Genomic DNA, 24,770 nt, shown 5'->3' with positions numbered 1-24,770 from the left:
AAGCGCGGGAGGGTGAGAATTCACCAGAGCCAGAGTGGGGAACAGAACAGGCAGACTGACAAAATACACTGCTGAGGGGAGCAGCAGGCGCGGCAGGAGAAGGCTGTCACACCATGTGGGACACTCGCTGGCGGCTGGGGATCGAACCAGTGCTGCAGAGGCTGCGGGCAGCTTTGCAGCCCAGTGCTCAACCGCTGCGCCACCAGGAGAGGCCCACATTAGAAATATTAAAAAGTCAAATAAATATTCACATGAAGGCCTGAACGCTATTTGCAACATATAATTAATGCCTTAGATAAATATTAGTTTTTCTATGAGTATGTTGATGTATAACAAGTCACCCCATAACTTGGTGACTTTAAACCTAATCATTTGTTTTGCTTATGAATTTGTAAATTAGAGAGCTCTTGGAGGGGACATCTCATCTCTGCCCTTAAGTAGCATGAGTTGGGGTAACTGGATTGAGGACTGAGTGTCCATTTCAGGTGGTGCACCCAGGTGACTGGCAGGTTTGGTGTGGCTGTGGCTGAGCACAGCTGTGGCTGGGGCCCAGAGACACAGGTTCTTCTGCATGTGGGCCTCTGCTCATTAACTTCCTCACATGATGTGATATAAACTCCCACCAGACAGGAAGTAGTTTCCAAGAACAAGCCCACTTTCAGAGCTGTTGGTTTCTTAAGACCTGGATTCAGAAACTGTCACATTGTCACTTCCACTATATTCTATTATTTAAGCAGTCACAGAACCCAGATTGAAGGAGAAGGGACGTAATACATTTTCATGGGCAGATTGTGAAATACTTGAGTGTTCAAGTAATAAATCCACTATAGCTCTTTCCTTCCAACTTCCCACCTTCTTCTCTATAGCCTCTTTAAACTTTTGTATATTTTCTGTGTTGATGCCAATACCCACTAACTTGTCTCCTTGCCTCTGTTCTTACTCTCCTCCAATCTCTTGCTTACGCTGATATTTGTAAGACTACATTATTCACCTTTTTTTACTTTCATTTATTTATTTATTTTTTATATTAATTTTAAAAAAATATTTACATCATTGTTCATTTTTTCAAGAAGCAACTATAAACCAGAGACACACTATGGGAGGGGGGGATTAGAATTAAAATAAGGGAGGTGGGAATTGTATGGGGAATATAACCAAGATGAAAATGCATACATTGTGCAAAAATGAAAACTGATGTTAAAAAATATAAAATAAAAAATGAACCCTATTTTTAAAAAAAATTTATCTATTTTTATACAAGAACCAGAGAGCAGGCCAGATATGTGGGAGAGTGATAGGCTTCACCAGAGAGAGAGTGGGGAACAGAACAGGCAGACTGACTGAAATACACTGCTGAGGGGAGCAGCAGGCGAGATGGGAGAGGTCTGCTGTGCCATGTGGGCATCTCACCGGTCAGCCAGGATTGAACCCATGCTGCAGAGGCTGCAGACAGCTTCACAGTGCTGCGCTCAACCACCTGAGCCACCAGGGAGGCCCTGTTCACCTTCTTTTAAACCTTTTGAAAGCTCCTCATAATATGAACAATATCTAAATTCTTTAGCATATTACTACAGGCTCCAAAATCTTTACTAAGTTACCTATTGTGGTATGCAGGATATCTAAAAATTTCAAACCAAAGCAATAGAAGGCCTTGGGCTCTGACTGCAGAACTGAGGTTCCCAGTGGGGAGTGGTGGGTGTATGAGGTTAAATGGACTGTGGTGAGGGTTATTGGTATTTTGGTGGTGGGCATGGTATGATAACATATGTTTGAAGAGTGTGAACCTGTCCTCCTAAACCATGCAGTGTTTCATGTTACCTTAGCAACCAACCAATCAGTCAATCAAGACAAACAGAAACATCTGTCAGATCCTGCACAAAATTCTAACTCAAGGTTGTTAACAGTTTCAACATCAGATTGAACTACCTTACTTTTTTCTTTTTTTTTTGTGGGACCCTCGCTGGCAGCTGGGGAACGAACTGGCGCTGCAGAGGCTGCGGGCAGCCTCGCAGCCCAGAACTCAACTGCTGCACCACCAGCGGAGGCCCTGAACTACCTTACTTTTGATGATGTCACTTGACATTTGTGAAGTTTGGTTGTGGGCAATTTCTGTAATAAAAACCAAGTATTTTGTGAAAACAAGTGTGGAGATGAGAAATGAGTGATGTTGACTAATCTGATTCCAGTGTTTGAGTCTTTGCTTAGTACCCATAGATATGTACATACCATTAGTCAACGGTTATTAAGGGGTAATATAAAAATTACCTTTTTTTCAACTTACGTGTGTGTGTGTGTGTGTGTGTGTGTGTGTGTGTGTGTTCCAAACAGTGATTTAGTTTTTAGGATGCAACTATTCAGTAATTTGTTTGGCTATAATAAACAGAAATATTAAGTACTTCATTTGTCCTAGGATTGACATTAAAAAGAAGTCACTAAAAAACAACATGAATAAAGAATGTTTAAGACCTTTGTACAAAATGTATAAGACAGAAATATCAAGAAAGAATATTTAAAAGCTGCTAGCCATCTTTTCATTTTATTTTTTAAATTTTTTTAAAGATTTATTTATTTGTGCATACAAGAGCTGGGGTACAGTCCAGAGATGTGGGGGGTTAGAGGATTCACCAGAGACAGAGTGGGGAACAGAACAGGCAGATTGAACAAAATACATTGCCGAGGGTAGCAGCGGGCGAGTCAAGAGAGATCTGCTGCGCCATATAGGTAGCTCCCTGGCTGGCTGGGGATCAAAGTTGTGCTGCAGAGGCTGCAGATTGCTTCATAGTGTGGTGCTTAACCCCTTGCACCACCAGGGAGGCCCCATCTTTCCATTTTAAAGCCTCTCCCCTAGTCACTATGGGGAAGTGAGGAAGAAAGATATGTGTTTGCTTGAGTTTGTCAGTTTATTTTATTCTGTGCCTCACATCTTATTTATTCTATGTTTGTTCAAAATATCAATCCCTCTAACAATCCATTCATCTACATTCTCAGTCTCATAATGCTTTGTGCTTCTACTTCTCTAACTTAGGTTCCTGATCCTCAGTTTTATTTTCACTGTGACCTCTGGAACTTTCTCCATGATGTAATCACTCCCTCAGATCTTGATTTTATTCACAGTCCATAGCCTACTCCCCAACCAAAACCAGTTCCTCCCCTTGAGCATATAGCTTTTCCAGCAGCCGCCTTCAATGGAAGCTTCTTATTTTCTTATAATATGAATACTCCCTGAATATTCTTAGTGACTTCTCTTCCAAACCAATACCAGACCATTACTTTCTAGTCTTTGTGTAATGCTCCTGCTTCTACAAGACTTGCCATCAGGCTCTTGCCATATCTCTTACCCTCACCCCAATTCCTCTCTGTCATGAAGAGATTTTTGTTCTTCACCCCTCACTGCACCTTCTTCCATTCACCAATGACTTGCACTCTGGCTCATGGTCTTTTTCTCCACCCTGTCTCGTCTCCATCCTGAGTGACTTCAGCAACCATTTGAATGAGTCATTCCACACCCAAGCCTCTCAGTCCCTTGTATCCTCATCTCCAATTACCCACTGTTTTACTCTAGTCAACCAGACAAGTTCGGGGTTTAGCTCAAGTCCTCAAAGTGTGGTCCAGTGACTGGCTGTGTCAGGATTGCCAAGGAGGCTTTACCACATACAGATTCTGAGACCAAACTCCCAGTGCTACTGAATTACATATTTTGAGGAATGGTCCTGGCAATCTGCCTCATAACAATATTCCCAGGTGATTCTTAAACAAAGTAAGCTTTGAGATCCATTGTGCTAAACTTGGTTCTCATTAAAAAAAAACAAACTTATACAAACTTTAATTTTTTAACTCACAAACCACATTTTTAATCAGAATCCTCTACATTTCCAGATAATTTTCTCATTTTTTCCCACAATTCATTTCACCTCTCTCTTTAGCTTAAATGTTGCTGGTGATGATGATGATGAATGAATGAATGAATGACAAACATTTCCTGAGCATTTATTATATTGCAGAGACTGTTCTAAACCCTTTATTCCACTAATACATTTAACCCTCACAGTAACTTACTGAAGTAATTACTCATTGTTTTCTTGCTCACATTTTCAATTCCCTTGCCCTTTGTGCTTTCTTTGCTTCCATCTAGCAATATCCTAAACCAGAATCCAACTCCAACACTTGCACTCCAGCCACGGGAAAAATTTGTACAGTGTGACTTCATGGTCACCTGCCCTAATGAGCCCCGGACTCTAAGGTTCTGGAGCTGGTATGCTCTCCCATTCTAGTGAGCTGTTTCATACCTCCCACCCCAACCTCTCCCATTCTTTCAGCTGTGAACTCTAACTTCTACTTCAAATATAATGGAAACTCTCAGACAAATACAAGCAAAATGGCCTACCATTGGCAAAAACATCTGCATTTTTACTCATGCTTCTTTCATTTGCTCTCATATTTTGCAAATATTTATATAGCCCTTAACATGTGACAGGCTCTGTGCTATACGGTTTCAAGAAAGAGATAGGTTTCTATTTTTCTATGTCTGTTTCTATTTTGCAATGTGAAAGCTAACACTCAGAGGAGTTAAGAAGCTTACCTGGGTACACATCTAGTCATGGGGGAGGAACAAACCAGGTTCCTAAGTGAGGATGCATAACTGCCCAAAAGCCCTCCAGGATTCCCTTGGCCAAGGAATGTGAAAGTTCAACAGGTGAGACTCTACCCATGGCCCAAGTTAAACAAGAGCAGCTACACTCTAATCTGCTGGTACATTGGATTATATCATAAGAATTCATTATTTTTTTAAAAAGGAAAAATTGTCTTACAGTTGAGCAAATACTATATCCTATTTCCCTAGATCCTTTTATAAAAAGCCACACATAACCTATTTCTCCTGAAAGTAGGACTGGAAGTTAGAAACGACTTTGTTGACTGGAGAATCTCTTTGCTTTCTCCTCTGATCATTGAGAACCATGCAATTGGTCATAGTAAACATTTGCTTTGTCATCTTGGAAGCTTAGGGCCAAATTCCAAACCAGAAAGGACCTTTTGGCCTTAACCACCCATTCCATTAATCCCCACATTGTCCAGATGTTTTAATTTTTGTGTAAGTTTTCAACAAATTGCTCCAGATTCTTTTTCTGGAACAAAATTTGACCATGTCAGAGATAATATATATATGAAATACTTTTAAAGCTGTAACTGTAAATGTTGAGCTATAATAAGATAAATATGAGTCCTACTCTTCAAAACAGCTGCCTTACAGCCCAGATAGGTATTGCTGAAATGGTGGCCTATGATTTGGAGAAACTAGATGGAATCCTATAACTCCCTATCTAGCAATACTTGAAGGGAGGACCCACATGAACTGAGGGTTTATTACTCAGCAATTCAAGAGAAACAAGTATTGCTCCTTCTTAGGTATTTAGAATGTTTGCTATTTAAAAAAAAAAAAAACCCAATTTACTACTCTCATTAGAAAAAACATTTTTCTGTAGACTATCCCCCCAAATAGTCAACTTCATTTGATTTGTATACTATAAGTATTTGGGAATTACACACGTTTCTGTACAATTGACTACTCACAATTTGTAGGGGCCAAATACAGAGTTATAGGTTTACTTTAACAAATTACATGGTCACACAGAAAAATTTCCAAAGGAAAAAAATGTGCAATAATGTTTTATAAAGTGAAGAAAGAAATTTAAAATGGCATTCAATCTACTACCAAATATTTATTGAGTGCCTACCATACCTCAGGCAACGTTCTGAGCACTAGGGCACAGTGATAAAAAACACAAGCAAAGTCTCTGTGACCTATAAACTGAACATTTTATTCATACAAAACATATTCCTATTTTAGAAGGATTCATTCCATTTAAAAACTAACTCTTGTTTTTAAAGGATATACCCAGTAGATAGGCCCATGATAAGAAAATGCTATAGTTAAATATTAATATTATTTTAGTATACTCTTTTTCAATGGCATATGAAATGCCTTAATAATATTGATGCTGGGTAGGTAGCTCACTGTAATGATCCATGTAGATCATGGGAAATTTCTGTTGATTAAATTTATTTGCTCAAAGTTAAATCCACTTTTTTTTTTTTAAGATTTATGTATTAATGCATACAATAGCTGGGGTGTAGGCCAGAGTTGCTGGGGGTGAGAGGATTCAGCAGAGACAGAGTGGGGAACAGAGTAGGCAGATTGACTGAAATACACTACCGAGAGGAGCAGTGGGCAAGACAGGAGAGATCTGCTGCAACTTGTGGGTCACCTCCCTGGCTGGGGATCATAGTGCTAATGCTTAACCCCTTGTGCCACCAGGGAGGCCCAGAAATCTACTTAAATAGATCACTGAAATAAATTTGTTGTAAGGAATAAATATTTAAATAGAAAACACAGAATGCTGTTTTTTAACTGGGGTTTTCCTTTGAAGTTATTTATATGGATAATATATATATATGGATTTTATATATATATATATATATATATATATATATATGTCCTTGTAAACTTTTGGGAGTTGAGGGATTAGGTATGAATACTAGTGCTATTACTATAGGTACTTGCCAAAAAAGGGAAGCATTGTCCTAAAAAATGTTTCAGGTACAAGACAAGAAGAAATCTTTCCTTTAAATACAGGATATGAATATAAATGTGCTTAAGCCATATTTATCTGAATCATAGGTTTTCTCCTTAAAAGTTTTGTTACTCTGTCTCAGTTTTCTAATTTGACTTCATAGTCTACTCTCTTTTTGGTTTTTAGAGCATATTCCCTAACAAAATAAATAATTAAACTATAGATGAACTGTCAAAAGGGAACATTATTTTAATGCAACATTAACATTTTGGTAATTAACATGGAAGTTAATGCATTTAGCAGATGTAACAACATTAGACTTGTAAATTTTAATTAAAGTTAATGGTTCATGATAGCTGTAGGGAGCAGACAGCCTCTCTAGATACTGAAAACATGTCTAATGTGATTAGAAATACTAATTGCAGAAAAAAGGATAGTACTTGCAATGACTGTTTCTCATTTCTTAACAAAATCAGCAACTTGAAAGTCCTCCGAATGAGGAAACTGACAAGCAAATAGAAGTTAACAGAAGAGGTGATAATGATATTTAAAGGACTAAATAAAAAAAGCACAAAATGTTCTTGTAGTTACTTCTTTTTCTCTATGTAGCTACCTGAGTTAATTTCAAGAAAAGCTATGAAGGTATTTAGTAACTTTAAAGCAGAGACTAAGGTGTCATTTAATTCTCTCTACAGTTTCCATTGGAGGATTGCTATCCTTCTATTAGAGGGATATTCAGATGGCTCGGTCTAGATTTTGTAAAATAAAAGAGTCAGTTTCTTTGCATGACCAACAAAAAAAAACCCCTCCCTATTAGAATGATTTGATGAATGAAATGATGGAAACAATAGCTGATGGGTGGGTATGTTTATCAGCCACCCCAATGTATATATAATATTCAAATTTAATGTCAAGGATAGGTGCTTCATAAATAGTTAGCTCATAGGCTAACAATTCTAAACAATTTGCTCAAGTTACTGTTTTTCTTCAATTCCAAGACATCATTTTTTATTCCCTAGAATGTAAGCACCTTTTCTGTGTTGATAAAGCAACACTTGGTAAGCCAGGAATTCAATAACTATTAGTTGAATGAAAGAATAAATTTTATTTTCTGAAATTAGAATACATGTACAGTTAATATCTATTTTTAACAATGCTTGTCAATCACATTTTAATACATTATATTATATATAAAATTAATATTACTCTTTTGTTTTGTTCCCCAAAACTATCTTAAAATTCATAGTGTCTTGGTGGTAAAGTAGAATTACAACATAAGAAGTTAAATATTTCCATTTAATGAGTATTATTAAGAATAAACTGAGCTTTCCAGGTAGTATTCAAGCTACTATTTAAATTTTTCATAAATACTCTCTGGCACAAAATAATTGTGATTGAACAGAATTTCAATCAGGATAAGCTTGAAGTACCAGGGACTCTGGAAGCAGCTTTTCCATTAAAGAAATCATAGTCTCTGAAACCTCAGAACTCACCAATCACTGTCAAATTCCTCCTACTACAAAACATTGAACTGATTTGCACAAAAACCTTTCTCATTCTTTACTCACAACAGTGGTGTGGTCTAGATTGCAGAAATTATGGATTAAATAGACATATTTTAACATTTAATTCTTGGCTTGGTTTCCTACCTAGATGTAGACAGGCTAATTTGCAGGAAGAGTGAAAAATGGTAGCCTTAGGTTTATTGTGTTATAAACCTAATGCAATGTTGAGACATAAAATTTGCTTTCCAGTTGCTTACTATAATACTCTGTAAATTACTTTTTGAAAATGATGAGAACTATGAGCAGAACAGAGTCTGTTGGCAAATGACCATTCGGCTTCTCACATTTCAACACATAGAACATTGATTATGTAATATTTTTGTTATGAATTTTAAGTCGTTTTTAATAATAACTATGACCCCTAGATCAGGTATTTTCTGGTAATTAGTAACTAGCTGGGTCAGGAATCCAAATCTTATAAAATATTGTTAAGAGGACTTTATATTTTAATAATTTAGAAAGGACACCCAGTGAAGTTGGGAGTGCTCTCTTTTCTCTAATGGTAAATATGAACTTATAGTACACATAATATTCTCATTTTATAAAACATGAATTTGTACTGTCATTAGGGACAGAAAATCACAGTTTCAAAAATTAAAGTGTTTAAAAACACAGAGGTTAATAATAAATTTATTGGTGAACAGGAATTTTAATTAAAAATGCAACCCTATATAGACACAGTAATAGTTTCAATCACCAGTGTTTAGGACTCTCCTAACTTTAAAAGAATTATAAAGTCATATCAGCTTGGAAAACAATTGTTATACTAGAGTTGCCATATATAGATATGTATTAGATATGTATATGGATATGCATCAGATAACATGTATTTTCATATAAGCATGTCTTATGTAATACTTCTGCTTTTTCAAATTGTTCTGTATTTATCTGAAATAAAATTAACTATGAGTCAAGTAATTTTTTCTGGCAACTCTACCTCCTCATCCAGATTCTCCACCTCTCTCCTCACTGGCCTTCTTAGAACTTTGCAATCCCCAAGGGCAGGAGTGAAGGACAAGTGCTGTGGCTGCTGCTTGAGGTGTTCTGTGTGTGGCAATCTCAATGCTTTCTCTTCCTAGACCTGCCACAGCTGGATTAACGCTGCTGGGTCTGTCCCATGTTAGCACAAAACTCTGAAGCCCTCTCTTTCCAGAGCTCCAGGCAGGAAGAAATATCCCCCTCCTCACCTTCAGGACACAAAATTACCCATGGTCTTTAGTGACACCCCTTTTCAGCATTTTCAACCACAAAGCCCTGCTCCCCAAGAACACTCTACCACCAACTCATTTGGTTTTTTTCCCTTTACCTCCTGGCTCCTGCCCCCAATTTAGGAAGAACTGCCCCCTCCCCTTCATTCCATACTTTAAACCATCTTGCTTTTGAATTGGGAAAACCTATTTTTTTTTTTTTTTTTTTTTGCCACAAACTTCAAAGACCTATTTTTGGAACTGAAAAACTTAATATTGAGTTTTTGTTTGTTCTCATCTTTAATTGACTTTGGAGGTAAAGGTGACCGGTGGTTGAATGGAGGAAGTCGCCTTTAAACAAAGGGCAAAGAAAAAAAAAAATACTGTTGTATTCTTCATATTATGGTGTTGTTCTATTGGCTACATGTTTTGCCTGTATTTACTTTTTTATTACCAGGTTGAACTGATGGTCCTATTTGTCAACCTCCAGGTCATTCATTATCTGAGTCATCATGTATAAGTGTTGAAATTTCTAGTTCTCAGCTTTCTTCCTTATTTACAAACTGGGATATGACTGGGAAAGAGTTTAATATTTTATCAAATGACTAATACATGTTAAGAAATATGAAGTATTTCATCACACACACTATCCAATATAACAATCCTTAGCTTATGAAGAACAAAATACAGTCAAAAGACATGTATTGGAAATATAATAAATGCATACAGAATTTCCAAGTTCCTTTTTTTTATATAAAATTTATGGTTCTGGGGTCTCCCGGTGGTGCAGGTAGTTGAGTGCAGTGCTGTGAAGCTGTCCACAGCCTCTGCAGCACCGGTTCAATCCCGGCCAGCTGGTGAGGGTCCCACATGGCGCGGCAGAACTCTCCTGTGGCGCCTGCTGCTCCCCTCAGCAGTGTATTTCGTCAGTCTGCCTGTTCTGTTCTCTGCTCTGTCTCTGGCGAATCCTCTCACACTCCCGCGCATCTGGACTGTACCCCAGTTCTTGAATAATAAACAAACAAACAAATAAATAAATCTTTTAAAAAATTTATGGTTCTGTATGAAGTGATTAATATGTTGTGGATGGATCACAGATATTTGGATAGTACTTTCAATGACTGTTTTTCATTTCTTACAAATGATTCTATGGTGAAAATATGTAACAGGTATTGATAATGATGGATTGTATGCATACATAATATATTACAAATAATCAAATAACTATGAATTAAAATAATGACATGATCCTCTTGTTTTTTCCTTTACAAAATGGTAATTAGGACATTCCATGTAGGTGGAAAAATATTAACATAAGCCAGAAAAGCAACCTAGCTCTAAGATGTTGGCATTCTTCTTGGCATTGTCCTAATCCTGTTTCTCTCTTTCTCTTGGCAATGTTATCCACTCCTCAGCTTCATTTACTACCTTTACACCTATGTTTCAAAAATCACTATCAGTATGGAGATCTCTAGCTAACTAGCTACCTACCTAAGTATAGATCCAGGTATAGATATAGATATGAATATAGATTTCTCTAAATTTCTTTCATTAAATTTTTATTGTGTACATTTTTCACAATAATACATATACTTTTGTGCATAAATATATATGCTTATTAAATTACATAAATGTACCTCTGTGTGTATTTGCTTTTTTGCTCTCCAGCCCCACTATTTCTGTTGTAACGCAGGTCACCATCATATGCAGACAGGAATTTTTCGAAACCTTCCTCGCCTGGTACCTACTTTTGGCCACTTTCAATCTTTTATTCCCTAAGGAGCCAAAGTCATCTTTTAAACATACTAAATTTAGCCATTCCAAGTATGAGCTGTGTAACCCAGAGGGTCTGGTGGTCCATGGAAAGAAGTTTGAATCCTATTCCAAATGAGAAAGTAAGCCCCTAAAGAGGGAAGGGAAAGTCAGGGTCAATGACTCATCTTTTCCAGCATTACTCTGCTTGCTGTTTGGAAATCAATCAGCAGGAGCACTAATAGAATCAAAGAGACCACTGAGGAGACTTTAGCAGTGGTGCAGGTGGGAGGTAATGCAGGCTTGGGCTGAGGTAAGAACAGTAAGGAGAGGTGGATGAATTCTTGACATAGCTTGTAGGTTTAATTGATAGGACTTTCCATGTGGGATGTTGGAAGTAAAGGAAAGAGAGTAATTGAGACTTATGGAAGATGGGGAAAGAAATTAATTTAAGGAAGCAATCACATTTCATTCTGAGTCTATTAATTTTGAGATTTCTCCAATGCATTCTAGTAGATATTCAAGTAAATAGGCAGTTGTACATCTATATACATGTATATAAATGTACATATATGTATATATATTAATCTGGAGCTCAGAGAGGCATTTGGGCTAATCAAATAAGGGACTCATCAGTATCAGGTGGTATTTCTAACCTTAAAAATGGAAGAAGGAGAGAATGCAGTTAAAGAAATGAATGCAGGAATGAGTGTAAGGAATTGCTATATTTGGAGACTGGATACTAGAGGAGGAGCCAGTGAAAGAAGCTAAGAAAGAACCATCAGAAAGTTTGGAGAAGAAAAAAAGAGAATGAGGTACCACAGAAGCCAAAACTAAAAGTTTCTTAGGAAAAAGGAAGTGTCACTAAAAGTTTTGAGTAAATTGAAGACAGGAAAGTATTCCCTGGATTTGGTTAAGCAGTGGCCAATGATATTTTTGATAGCAGGTGTTATCACTATTATTTGCCAATCATAACTTGTGAGTATCCTGCTTAAAAATTTCAGTGGCTTGTCTTTGTACTTATGTTGCAGTTGAAAATACAGTAGGTCCCTGAATAATATAGTTTTGTTTATTCTTTGTGGTAATGTCTAGAGGAAGAAAAGAATCCCAGCCTTCCTTGAGTGAAAGGGTGTGTTTCAAGGACCTATTTCCTTATAGGTAGTTTCATTTGAAGTTATGGTTTCTAAGAATATATTAAAGAGCTTAAGTGGGGACTTACTGAGTAAGTCTCTGCAGATACACTGGAACACTTTCAGTTGCTGTTCTGGAAACAGGCTTTGCCCTGTGTCCTTTCAAGGTCCTCCCAAGGTCCTCCCACAGTCTGGAACCAACACTTCGAGAACTAGCATGGTGGTTAAGTGTTTATCCTGGAGTGGCAGTCTGCCCAGATTTGGATTCTAGCTGTGGCTTTTCTATTTGTCCATTTTAGAAGTTCCTTTTCTCTCTCTACTTCTGTTTCTTTAATTCTAATTATGTCTTAAGTACAATTGGGGACAATATGAATATCTACCTCATTCATACATTAGAAGATGAAACTTACATTCAGAAGATGAGAATTATAAGGTGTCAGATTATAGAGCTAAAAGGTAATTGAATAATGCCTTCAAAATCCCAAAGGAAATTTATTTCTAACCCATATTCTGTATACAGTTACAGAAACAAAAGGAAACCATCTCATCAGTCATACAAAATTATGGTTCATAGTACCTTTTTTAGGAAATTATCTGAGTATATATTCCTAAAAATGAAGAAAGTAAAGGGGTGTGTATCAGGGAAGAAGGGAGATAGGGAATGTAAGAATTAATGACAATCACAAAGGAAAGTGAAGAGAGTTTGAAACAGCTATACAGCAAGCTTCAGCTACAGTTAGTCCTGACTAGAACCAGAGGTTCCAGAACTTTGAGAAATTCCCAGGAAAGCTCCAAAATTTAAAGATTTGATCATTTTCCAGATTTAAGGCATTGGATGATCTTAAAATAAAATATATGTTGTTTATAAAATAATGTTGGCAGAAGCGAACAACACGACACTCCAATAGAAGTAAAAATGCTATATAGGATCATTTTGTCACATTCATTGGATTTAAAATAAACAAGATTTACATGGTTAAACCATTAAGTTTATGTAATTGATTTTAACTTCTGGAGTAAAGTACAAAGCATAGATGGTTTAGTTACAGTTATAGAATAAAATATAAATGCTCAGTCTCTAAAAGTTTAAGTTTAGATTACTGAAGTGGGAAAACAGAAGGTGGAGAGTTCAGCTGATGGGAAAGTATCAGCACCAGAATTCTCATCTTACAAAACGGGGAATGAAAAGATAACATCTCTCCTCGTTGGCATTCATCAAGGGCATTACATGCAAACATTGGAAGGTGACCTTGACTTTACTCAGAAGAAAGGAGATCATTAAAATTATATTGAAAAGCTAACAATTAAGAGTTTAGCTTTGGGAGAGCTAAAAAAAAAAAAAAACAGGCTGGAGGCTGTTTTCAAGAGTAATATCCAAAAGCATGTTGCAAAACAGGTCTGATGATAAAAATGCTTGATACTGTCCACTGAACATGGAGAAACTGCCTCTGCTGCCCACCTAATTATATGTTTGTGGCTGGAACTTGATAATGCAACACTGGGAAACCCCTACCACTATCATTACCCACACCCAACATCCACTGCCATCCACACCCCCAACAAATGCACAAATGAAGGTTGCAGAGAAACCTCTTTCTTTTCCCTCATGATGTCCATGCATGGATGAGACTTGGAATATGTGCATCTGATGGAAGAAACTAGACCATGGTTCTGTTGTAGATGCAAGAGAAAGAGAACTTTAAATTTTACTTTTATATTTCAGACAAAGGAGCCACATCATTAGTTTCCCCCCAAATACAATATTAAAAGGTTGGTTACTGAACACAAGGAATGATGTCTACCACATTGATGGAATATATAAAAGTCTAAGAATATATTTTAAAGTTACAAGAATAATATAAAGACTAAAGTTATTGCATTATCATTTGTCTCTTTTTCTGACAACCCCAATCCAAATTCATTAAGAATTTCTGTTTACTGTCAAAATATATACAGAAAGTGATACTTTCTTCATGCCTCACAACTCACAGCCTCATCCAGCTACTGCTGTCTCTGCCCTAAATTAAAATAGCCTTCCTAAAAGAAAAAGAAAAATACCGGATGGTCTCACTCATAGCAGGAATCTAGAAAACTTAAATAAGGGACCAGGAAAATGAATATAAGAAAGTGAAAATCAAAATCAACAAAAAACTATGAACCAGAGACACTTTTTGGGGGATGGGGGGCGGGAGGGGAAGGATTGGGGTCAGAATGGGGAGTTTGCAATTGTATGGGGGAATATAAAAATAAAATTTAATATTAAAAAAAAATAAAAAAATAAATAAAAATGAAAAAAAAAATAAAATAGCCTTCCTATTGGGCCCCTAATTCATTCTTTGTCCCATTATAGATTATTGAAACGCAGCAGTCAGAGAGCCTGTCAAGATATAGGAGAGATCCAGTCATGCCTTTGCTGAAAACTCTGCAAAGACTTCACAGTAGAAATGCCTCAATTTAAATCAAGGCCTTCCCAGAGCCTGCCAGCTCTTCACAATCTACTGCTCCCTGCCACCCCCCCATCCCCTAAGACCTCATTTTCTACTTTTATCCTCATCTGCTGTTCTTGCCACAGTGGTCTCTTGTTCATGGAACATGAGTGGCCTGCTCCTACGTGCCTGCCTTTGGGTCTCTGTGCTGGTTGGCTTCTCTGTTGGAACATTCTCCCCCTAGGTATCTGCATGGCTGCCTCTTCCACACCCAGTACTTCCTATCTCACTTACTGTTTTTACTTTAGTGCTTTACCTTTTTTCTATAGTGCTGATGACCTTAGAACATACTACATATGTATTTAATTATACATGTCATTTTATCTCTTTTATTAGCTGATGTGTCCAGGCATTTAGAAAAACTCCCTGGAATAGGAAAATAAAAAGTAATTGCTGAATGAGTGAATGAATGAATTAAAAGATGAATGAATGATAGATAAAATTTTTCTAGAGAAAAGTTGGGGGTTAATTTACCTAAGTTCTCACTTATCAGAACAGAAAGCTAATAGATAGACCCTAAAATTAATTAATGAAGAGGTTTCAGTATATATTACCTGCAGTTATGGTAGAAACTATCAGAAGAACTAAAATATTTAAAGGGGGTTGTATCTGCAGAATAGGACAGAGGTGGGGCACAGTGCTGTGGCTTTCCTTTTTAAATCTTTCCAAAAGTTTCCAAAAGTTTTCTTTGATTTTGAAATGCCATATGCATGTAACACTGTCAAAACTCATGTTATCAATATAATTAATAAGGAAATATAATGGTTTATAAAAATTAAAAATGCATAATAAAAACTCATTGTATTTTCTTTATTAGTAGAAGATGGAATTTACAATAAGTTGCTATGGGTTAAATGTTTGTGTTCCTCCAAGATTCATATATTAAAAACTAATTTCCCATATGAAGCTATTTCGGTGTGGAGTCTTCGGGGGATGATTAGGTTTGGATGAGTCATGGGGGGGTGTAGCCTCCATGATGGAACTGGTACCTTTCTAAGAAGATGAAGAAACTGAGACTGTCTCTTTGGCGATATGAAGGCACAAGGTGGGAGACCAGTCTGAAAGAGCACTCCCCAGGACTAAACCCTGCTGGCACCTTTAGCTCAGATTTTCAGCCTCTAAAACTTGTTGTTTATAAGCCATCTAGCACTTCATTAAAGCTGCCTGAAATAACTAAAGCAAAAGTAAAACCATGGGTGATAAAAATAATGAATTTCCTATTCTTTTGAATAAAATACCTTGCTAAATGTTATTATGGCAAATTTCAAGTAAAGAATGAAGGTATGGGTGCTCATCTCTCTATTTTGTCAAACCTTGTAATTATCCTTATTTTTCTCTTCCTGTCATTCCATTTCCCTTGATGTGAGTCCCAAGTATTGGTAGGGATGATTTATGAGCTGAGGGTTTTACCTTTGAAATATTGACAGATGACTATACAAATTCTTAATAGTAAAGGTAATAACTCATGTGCTACTCTGCAAGGAATTTTATAAATTATAGGTAGAATAATGTAACCAGATTTACATATACAAAATCATACTTCAGGATTGCATTGCTAGATTTTTTTTTTACATAAAAAGACATACTAGTAAAATCCTCAAGACTTTTTTCTGGCAATTCAAAAATATATATAGAATGTGGGAGAGCAGTTTCTGAAAGTTATGCTATGAAGATGTTACATATTGTTGGGCATAACTGAAAGTCAATTTATGACTCTAGAAATCTAATTATTGGGTGTGAAATCCATCCTCTGGATAATAAGTATGAGTTAAGTTCAGTTATTCTCACTGAAATTTGGAACCCTATCTGTACTCTGTTATGTAGGATACCATTTTGAAAGAAATGTTTAAACATGCGACTCCACTATACCATATTGCTTCAAATTGCTCTCTAATGACTTTTTAAAAACAATTCCCTTGCCTGGTTATAATCTGCCACTCAGTAAAGACAAAGAACATTGGCTGACTGACTTGGGGAGCCACATCACTCTTTAGTCTGTCCTTGTCACCAAATAATGTGGATTACCACCTGCCTCAGGGGGAAGTATCTGATCAGCTTTTATACTTCTGATAATTCTGTCATAATTTTGAATGGCTGAGAGATGGTTTTTGCAGAATGAAGCCTAGTTTAGCTTAAAAAGAATAGAACACAGGCTATTTTAATAAGAACAAAATTAGTATTGGTACCCTTTATCATTTTGGCTGACTGTAATTCTTGAAAAAAATAAAAGGCAAGATTGAATAAATTAGCTTTTTTGCTTGTTTACTGTCTATTAATGAAAGACTCAAGAAACAGTCTAGGTTTTAAGCCACCTGTCAAATACAGAATTTACATGAACAGAGAAAGAAGTTACAAAGCATAGCAGTCCTGTGGACTCTCAGGTGAATTTTTAGCAGAAAAATATTACCATAAAATCCCCTACCTCTAATCCAGCCACATTTTGAGCTATTGGATTTTAGAGCTGCTACATAGGAATTTGGGGGACATGCAATTCAGACCATAAAGGATGTCAAGGCAGCTCAGTATTTCAGAATGTAAGTAATAACTTAGCAAATAAGCTTGCCAATACCCACTCCCACAGAACACCTACCCTTATATATTCATTACTCTTAAATGGAAAAAAAGTACCAAGTGACCTTAGGTAAGATGTTAATAAACATTTTAAATGATTAGCCGACATAATTTCCTAAGTAAAAGAACACCTGTAATTAAAATTCAGATTTATAAAGTAGACAATCCACCAGCATATGTTTAGAGAAAGAGGAAAAATTTCCTTCTGCAGGATGAGAGGGGGATGGATGGAGAAACTCGGTAGTACTGGCATAACCTGCTTCAGTAAGGAATGTTAAATGTCTGAGGGCTTGAATTGCTTCTGAGCATCCTTGGTACTGACAGTGATATTATTCCTGGCAATGAGGTAAAACATAAAATAATTTTTATTGTCTTTTTTTACTGAGATAAAGTTAATCTACAACATTGTATATGATTCAGAGGTAGATATTCACACTTCTTCAGCTGTGTGTTGTCATACCATATCCACCACCAAACCACCCCTAATCTACCACAGTCCATTCTGTCCTCTTTCCCTTTTGCTTCCCACTCCCATCATCCCCCAATTTTTCTGGTATTAAATATTTGTCATCTTACTCTTGTATTTGGAATCTTCCTGTTCAAAATACTAATAATATTATTCAGTTTAAAAAAAGAAAATGAAAACAAAACAAAACCTAGTAGAACGTTCCCAAGAGTGTTTGTCCCATGGGATAAGACTGTTTCTGAATTAAGATTCTCCTTCCCTCTTTCTCAGCACATCTGGTGGGATCTCTCTTCAAGGTGAAGTGACTAATCTTTCACCCTTGAAGGATAATGATCATGTTAGGGAATGCTGAGTCTGCCTTCCAGTTCCTCGGCCACAAATGTCACATTGCTGTTCTGTCTAAAGCTATAGCTCTGACATCTTCAAATTGCCAAGTACATTGCACAGGAAGATTCCTTGAATTATTGATAAATCTGCATAATTTGAGGAAGTAGAAAATGGGAACATGGTAGAATTAATAGTTGTTCTACTTCTTTCTTCAAGAATATGGCATTTCTACATGTGTTGCACAGAAGGGAGATCTTATAACTAAATAGTTAATTTTGTAGGAAGGACATTTGTGTAGGAAGATATAAAGGGTACTGAAAAAGAAAGTCTTGTATCATTCATCAGTCTATGCCCTGGGGACTTTGTCCTTTTTAGTGAGTTTTCACTATAATATATATTATACATTATTGTATTTTTCACTGTAATATATATTAGTAAATATTGGTTGAATAAATAGATGCATTTAGATGAAGACAAAGCTGATTCAGGTATATTAAAATCCAGATTGTCAAGAGTATTCATTCTCAGCTTTGATGTTATAATTCATTGTACACTATAATAAGATAGATTGTCAGCAGAGAGATAAAACCTTTTTCAGGTCATGGTGCCCTTAGTGCATCGGTAATTTTTTTTTATTTTACAGTGTCTTTGGCCAAAAGCCAAACCAAAGCAAAAAAATTAGCAGGTCAATTTACCCAATAGTTAAATTTAAACAACTTAACATTTCTATCCTAGCAACTTATTAATGTCCTAACGACTTAGTAGCCACTGGAAAAAAAAATTAATGCATGCAGTTTGAAGGAACTAATATTTTTATTTCATTCTTAAATCATCACAACTATTTTCTAGTAAGATGTGCACATCTGTTGGTCACTGCACATTTTCTAAACCTCACAGTTAGATTCGATCTCCCCCATCATTTTTCATTCTACTTTTTTTTCTTGATTCTTGCTTTTTAATCTCAGCAATTCCCCAAAGCCCAGCTTCAAAGAAAAATGATGTCATGAAAAGAAATGTGGCTTGATGTAGTGTTCAAACAGTGAGCTACCTCAAACTAGTAGTTTACAAGATGTCTGACAAATTCCCTCCAATACCTGAAATATGTTCAAATATTCCAGTATGAGGTCACTATGGTGCACTGAGGTATTTGAGCCAATAACATGTTACCAAAAATAGCATACTAAAGGTACCACTCATTTTCTTTAAAATGAGAGTGCATGCAGTTATTTTTATATCACTTACTCATTGACTGGGCTACATTTTTCTGTAGTTGGAGGAAATCAATGAATATCATGGCTAAGGATGTGAAAAATGCATAATGAGTAATCTATTTTTTAATTTTTTATATCATTAAAATATTTTCATTGAAGTAATATTGCATTGTGGTCCCAGTGTGCATCATTGAAAATCAACATATATATATATATATATATATGCTACATGTAGTTCACCACTAAATGTTCAGTTCTATCCTTCAGCAATATCATTGTCCACCTTGTCCTGTATATCCAACCCACTTCATCCTCCCCTTCTGGCAGCCACTAATTGGTCTCAAAGTTCAAAAGTTTATTTTTGTTTATTTAGTTTATCTGTTTGTTTGTTTTCTCTATATACTACATATGCATGAAATCATATGGAGTTTTTCTTTCTCCATATGGCTTATGTCATTAACCATATACCCTCTATGTCCATTCATGCAGCAGTTGGTAGGATTTCCTTTTCTTCAATAACTGAATAATATTCCATTGTGGGCACATACCTCATCTTCTTTATTCATTCTTCGGTCAATGGGTACTTAGGTTCCAATGATTTATTTAACGTAAACCCTGCACTAGCAATAACTGCTAATGAAATATTAGTGTTTGGAAATTATGACTTAAGGCAATTTTTGATAACAGGCAACATTTATTTCAGCACCTCAATATGATGTGACTCCTCATCCTTCACCCTCATGGTAATGTGTCACATAATTTCTAGAAGGAAAGGTAGGGGTCTCTCTATAGTGGTTTGTATTTTTTTTTTTTTTTATGAAACAGATTCATCTGGCAATGTTTTAAAAAGGAATAATTCTCGAACATTTCTTCCATTCTAGGCCTGGAAGTGTGATGTGTCTGAGACTTCATAGGCTTCACCCTGTCTGCCATTTTCAATTTTCAGAGTCTGTTGACTCTAATCTTGCTGCTTATTTTGACCTATGCTTATACCCCATCCTTGGATGTGGCCTCAGGAACAGCAATAACACTAGATTGCTGGGGATATTTTGGAATTGTCACCAGATTTTCATAGGAAAAAATGATTTAGCTACAGAAAATAATAGAAATAATAGAAAGGTTTATCCTTCTCTCTCTGAACATTGATTGAGATAAATTCCCAGCTGCTATTCTCTATATTTATGTTATGAAAACAATGTTCCATATAATACAATCATTAACACTGAGAGTTTAATATGTTGGCAATGGTCAACTTCAGTCCTGTCACTACAGTGTTACATTTTGCATGTCATCCTGCTGTGTTAGATATGAGTTTTTAGTAAGGTGTCTCGAAGGCACCTAGTAGTTACTCAAGTTTCTTTCACAAAGTATTGATACAACTTTATAGAATGAGGTCATTTTTTGGACAACCTTTTTCAATAAGGACAAAAAAAAGTGATTCAATTTGTGTTGGTAAGAATTGCATTTAATTTGAAGAAAATGTTTGCTTTTCCTCTGATCACAGCATTTTAAGCATCAGCAGAATGCCTCTGCTCTTATCAAACCCCATAGTTTATGGCAGGCTTTAGATTAATACTTACACTCTCTAACAAGGAAAATAAATGGCATGTGACATAAAACTAGTATTGGGAAGATATTCATATTTAACCTAGAAGAATTTAGGATAGCTAACTGATCAGCAGCTATGCAGCCTCCCTTGTCAAGTTTGGACAATTATCTTAAGCATAAATATGACCAGTTCACTGTCATTCTCTGAAAAAGACTACATTCTTAGAATAGAAGAAACAAATATGGAAACATCAGTATGATAATCCTATGAGTGTTTTTCATTCTTCTTAATGTCAGCTCTTCAAAAATGAAATGCTTATTGTAGTTGCCCCAGATGAAAATTATTTTATGTATATATTTTTTCAATTTTTTAAATGCAGATTTACATTTAAAAAATGCAAATTCTTGGAATCCCTAAGCCCACTTTTGAAATTCTATAGTCCTGGAGTAGAACAACGATATTTTTAAAAACTTTTCAGGTGATTATCATAGAGACCACACTGGCAAAAGATACTGCTTGTGTAGCACAATGAAGAGAAAAGGACCCCAAAAAACAACTATTTGTTTGGAGGTGGAGCAACTGGAACATTTATACATTGTTGGTGGCTGACATAAGAGCATATAATTCCATGTAATAAGAAAAGTTAGAAGAAGTAATACTAATCTAGGGTGATAAAAATCAACTGGAAGAAGTGGGATTGACTGAAAAGGAGCATGAAGGGACTTGGGGGTGATAAAAAATTTATTTTGTTTATACAGTTATATACATTTGTCAGAAATCATCAATCTGTACAATCATTATTTGCATATTTTACTATATACAATCATACTTCATTACGTTATGTTATAAAGAAATATTACATCAATCAATTCATAGCTATTTTTTTTTTTTTATAAATTTTATTGTTATATTCCCCATACAATTGCAGCCCCCATTCTGACCCCAATCCCTCCCCTCCCGCCCCCGCCCGCCTAAAAGTGTCTCTGGTTCATAGTTTTTTGTTGATTTTGATTTTCACTTTCTTATAGTTATTCATTTTCCTGGTCCCTTATTTAAGTTTTCTAGATTCCTGCTATGAGTGAGACCATCCGGTATTTTTCTTTTTCTTTTTGGCTTATTTCGCTGAGCATGATCCCTTCCAGCGCCATCCATGTTGCTGCAAATTGCATGTGTTTATCTTTTTTGAATGCTGAGTAATATTCCATGGTATCTATGTACCACATCTTCTTGATCCAGTCATCTATTTTTGGGCATTTGGGTTGTTTCCAAAGCTTAGCTATTGTAAACAGTGCTGCTATAAACATAGGGGTGCAGGTGTTCTTTGGAATTGATGTTTCTGTGTCCTTTGGGTAAATACCTAGGAGTGGAATTGCTGGATCATATGGAAGCTCTATGTTTAGTAGGTCCAGAAATCTCCACACAGCTCTCCACAGTGGTTGGACCAGTTTGCACTCCCACCAACAGTGCAGAAGAGTTCCTTTTTCTCCACACCCTCGCCAGCATTTGTTGTTGCTAGTTTTTTTAATATGTGCCATTCTCACTGGTGTAAGATGGTATCTCATGGTAGTTTTGATTTGCATTTCCCTGATGGCAAGTGATGTTGAACATTTTTTCATATGCCTGTTGGCCATTTGCATTTCCTCTTCAGAGAAGTTTCTTTTTAGCTCTTCTGCCCATTTTTTGACTGGATTATTTTCTTTGTTGTTGCTGAGTCTCATCAGCTCTTTGCAGATTTTTGTGATCAGTCCTTTATCATTAGTGTTGGGTGCAAAAATGTTCTCCCAGTCAGTGGGGTTTCTCTTTGTTTTTGTTATTGTCTCTTTTGCTGTGCAGAAGCTCTTTAATTTGATGTAGTCCCAGCTGTTTATCTTTGCCTTCATAGCTATTTTATAAAGTAAAAACATAATAGTCTCCATGAATTTAAAATTGGGAAAATCTAATAGGTGTGTTTTCTCTTTTAGTATAATAATAACATTGATTGGGCTTTATCTCAGTCGATACTCTTAACAACTATTTGTATTAAGTATCTTTAGGCTTTAGCAGCAAGGAGACTAAGACTTGGAGGGTGCTCCAGATGGCCATGAACTGGCTACAGAGGGTAGCCAGCACACTGAATCCCTGATTCAGTGATCATAGTATTTTTTTTCCCCTTAGGGGAGAGCGTGAATGCAGTCCCCTATGACCTTAAATTATGCAGTCGAGTTTCCCACATTTGGGGAAATTGCAAGGGTCAGCACATCAGGAACGCAATGGATAAGCTTCACCCTGGAAAAACCACCTTCGTGATCATGGAATCTCCCCTGCCAGGTAAGTATCAAGATCATAGTATTTAACAGTAGATTCAGACAGTGAATGTCATCCCTAATGAAGGGCAAGCTATAAAAACTCCAGGATCATTTTACTTGGCTCTGTTGCCCAGGTCAGGTGTGAGGTGCTACTTTTGCTCTGCAGATTTCTCTAGGTCTTTTTGATTTCAGAAGTGTTTAAGAAACCTTGGTCTTGGCTTCCCTATTACTAAATACTTAAGTATTGAAAGTTGAATGTAAGTTCATGGGAATGTCTAATTATTTTGCAGAGGAAACATTTGCTCCATTCCTTCTGAATCTACCTACTGCAGACAACACACAACACTCAGGTTCTGAAAGCAGAGGCTTACAAGTGAGCAAGATCACAAAGAAGGAACTCGTGGCAGAGTCTACTACCTGTAGAGCATCCCTCACTTTCCTTTTTCTCAAGGAAGGAGATTTTCATGACTGGGCATTGGTATTTCCAGGATGCATACATCATGTGGGGCAACACTAGTTAACTCCTTAGACAATCGGGACAGAAACTTTTTCTGAACTGGCAAACTAAAATTGAAAACTGTTGTGTTGATCTGTGTAACTGAGAAATCCACCGGAATTTAGCTTCAGGCATGGATGAATCAAGAAGGAGGAAGACAGGAGCTCTGTCTTCTGCCATTGAGCTCTATTTTCCTGAGCACCAACTTCATTTTCAGGCAGACTTCCCATCCTAGGCACTGGAAGTTCTAGGATTACTCTCTATTCTTTCTGAAGGACAAAAGTCCTGGAGCCTATGTTCATTCAGCCAGCTGAAGTCATTCTTACTTGTTACTCTCACCTGTTCTGGGCATTTATCATTCTTTCTCAGTTCCTCTATTGGAAATATGGAGGTTATCAGCAGTATCAGTCAGTTTCCCCTACTTAATATGACCTAGAAGAGTTGACTTGGCAATTTTCCCCCCGCCTCCTTTGCTATGTGCTCTTTCCTACAATTAAACTACAAAACCACTTGGTAGTGATAGGTGCTTTATTCATAATGGTTAATTTCCAGATGTACTTTTAGACATGTAGCCAAAATTCTTTTTCTATTATTCTGTTCCCTTTTCCAATCTCTAAAAATTTTCCTACTATTTTCAGCTTTCTAAAATTTTAACAATTAAAATAGCAAACATTGATCTGTAAATAATTCTAAATAGAACAACCTGCAAAGAAATAAATAGAAAGATTATGCCTTCTTCACTCATCCTTGTATACAATTTACTCATAATTTTCATTTTATATCCAGAGTTTGCTTAAAATATTTTGTTTCTCTTACCGCAGTGTCTTGGAAATGATGAAAAGTTTTATTTGCAGAATCCAAAAAAGAGTTTTAATGCACAGAAAAACTGAATAAATGTGTATGGGGAAGGAAAAAAAGAAGGAAGCAAGAAAGAAGGGAGGGAGGCACCATGATTGCTGAGGGGAAGGAAGGATGGGAGAGAAGAGAAAAGGAAGAAATAGAAAATAATTACCTACCCCTTCAAAAGCATTGGCCTAGTTCTGAGGCACTCTCAGTAGAAAACTTTGCCAATTTTCCTATTCACAGATGGAAAACCTTATTACATCAATAGTAATTTGACTGTTTCTGAGTTAATAAAAATGAAACCATTGAGTTGGCATCTTTGGGATCCCAGGC

At 36.3% G+C, this 24,770-nt stretch overlaps 1 non-coding gene across 1 annotated transcript; it reads right to left on the bottom strand.

Moving 5' to 3' along the window:
- Positions 1-22,964: 22,964 nt before the first annotated feature.
- LOC119234942 (U1 spliceosomal RNA) lies at positions 22,965-23,128 on the bottom strand. Its single transcript, XR_005122717.1, has one exon. It is a non-coding gene; the product is annotated as a U1 spliceosomal RNA (small nuclear RNA).
- Positions 23,129-24,770: the final 1,642 nt, after the last annotated feature.

Source organism: Talpa occidentalis, unplaced genomic scaffold (genome assembly GCF_014898055.3).
Source record: "Talpa occidentalis isolate TD23 unplaced genomic scaffold, MPIMG_talOcc4v2.1 talOcc4.8, whole genome shotgun sequence".
NCBI lineage: Eukaryota > Metazoa > Chordata > Mammalia > Eulipotyphla > Talpidae > Talpa > Talpa occidentalis.
Note: the sequence above shows the minus strand (reverse complement) of the source record. Positions and strands in the feature narration are given on the sequence as shown.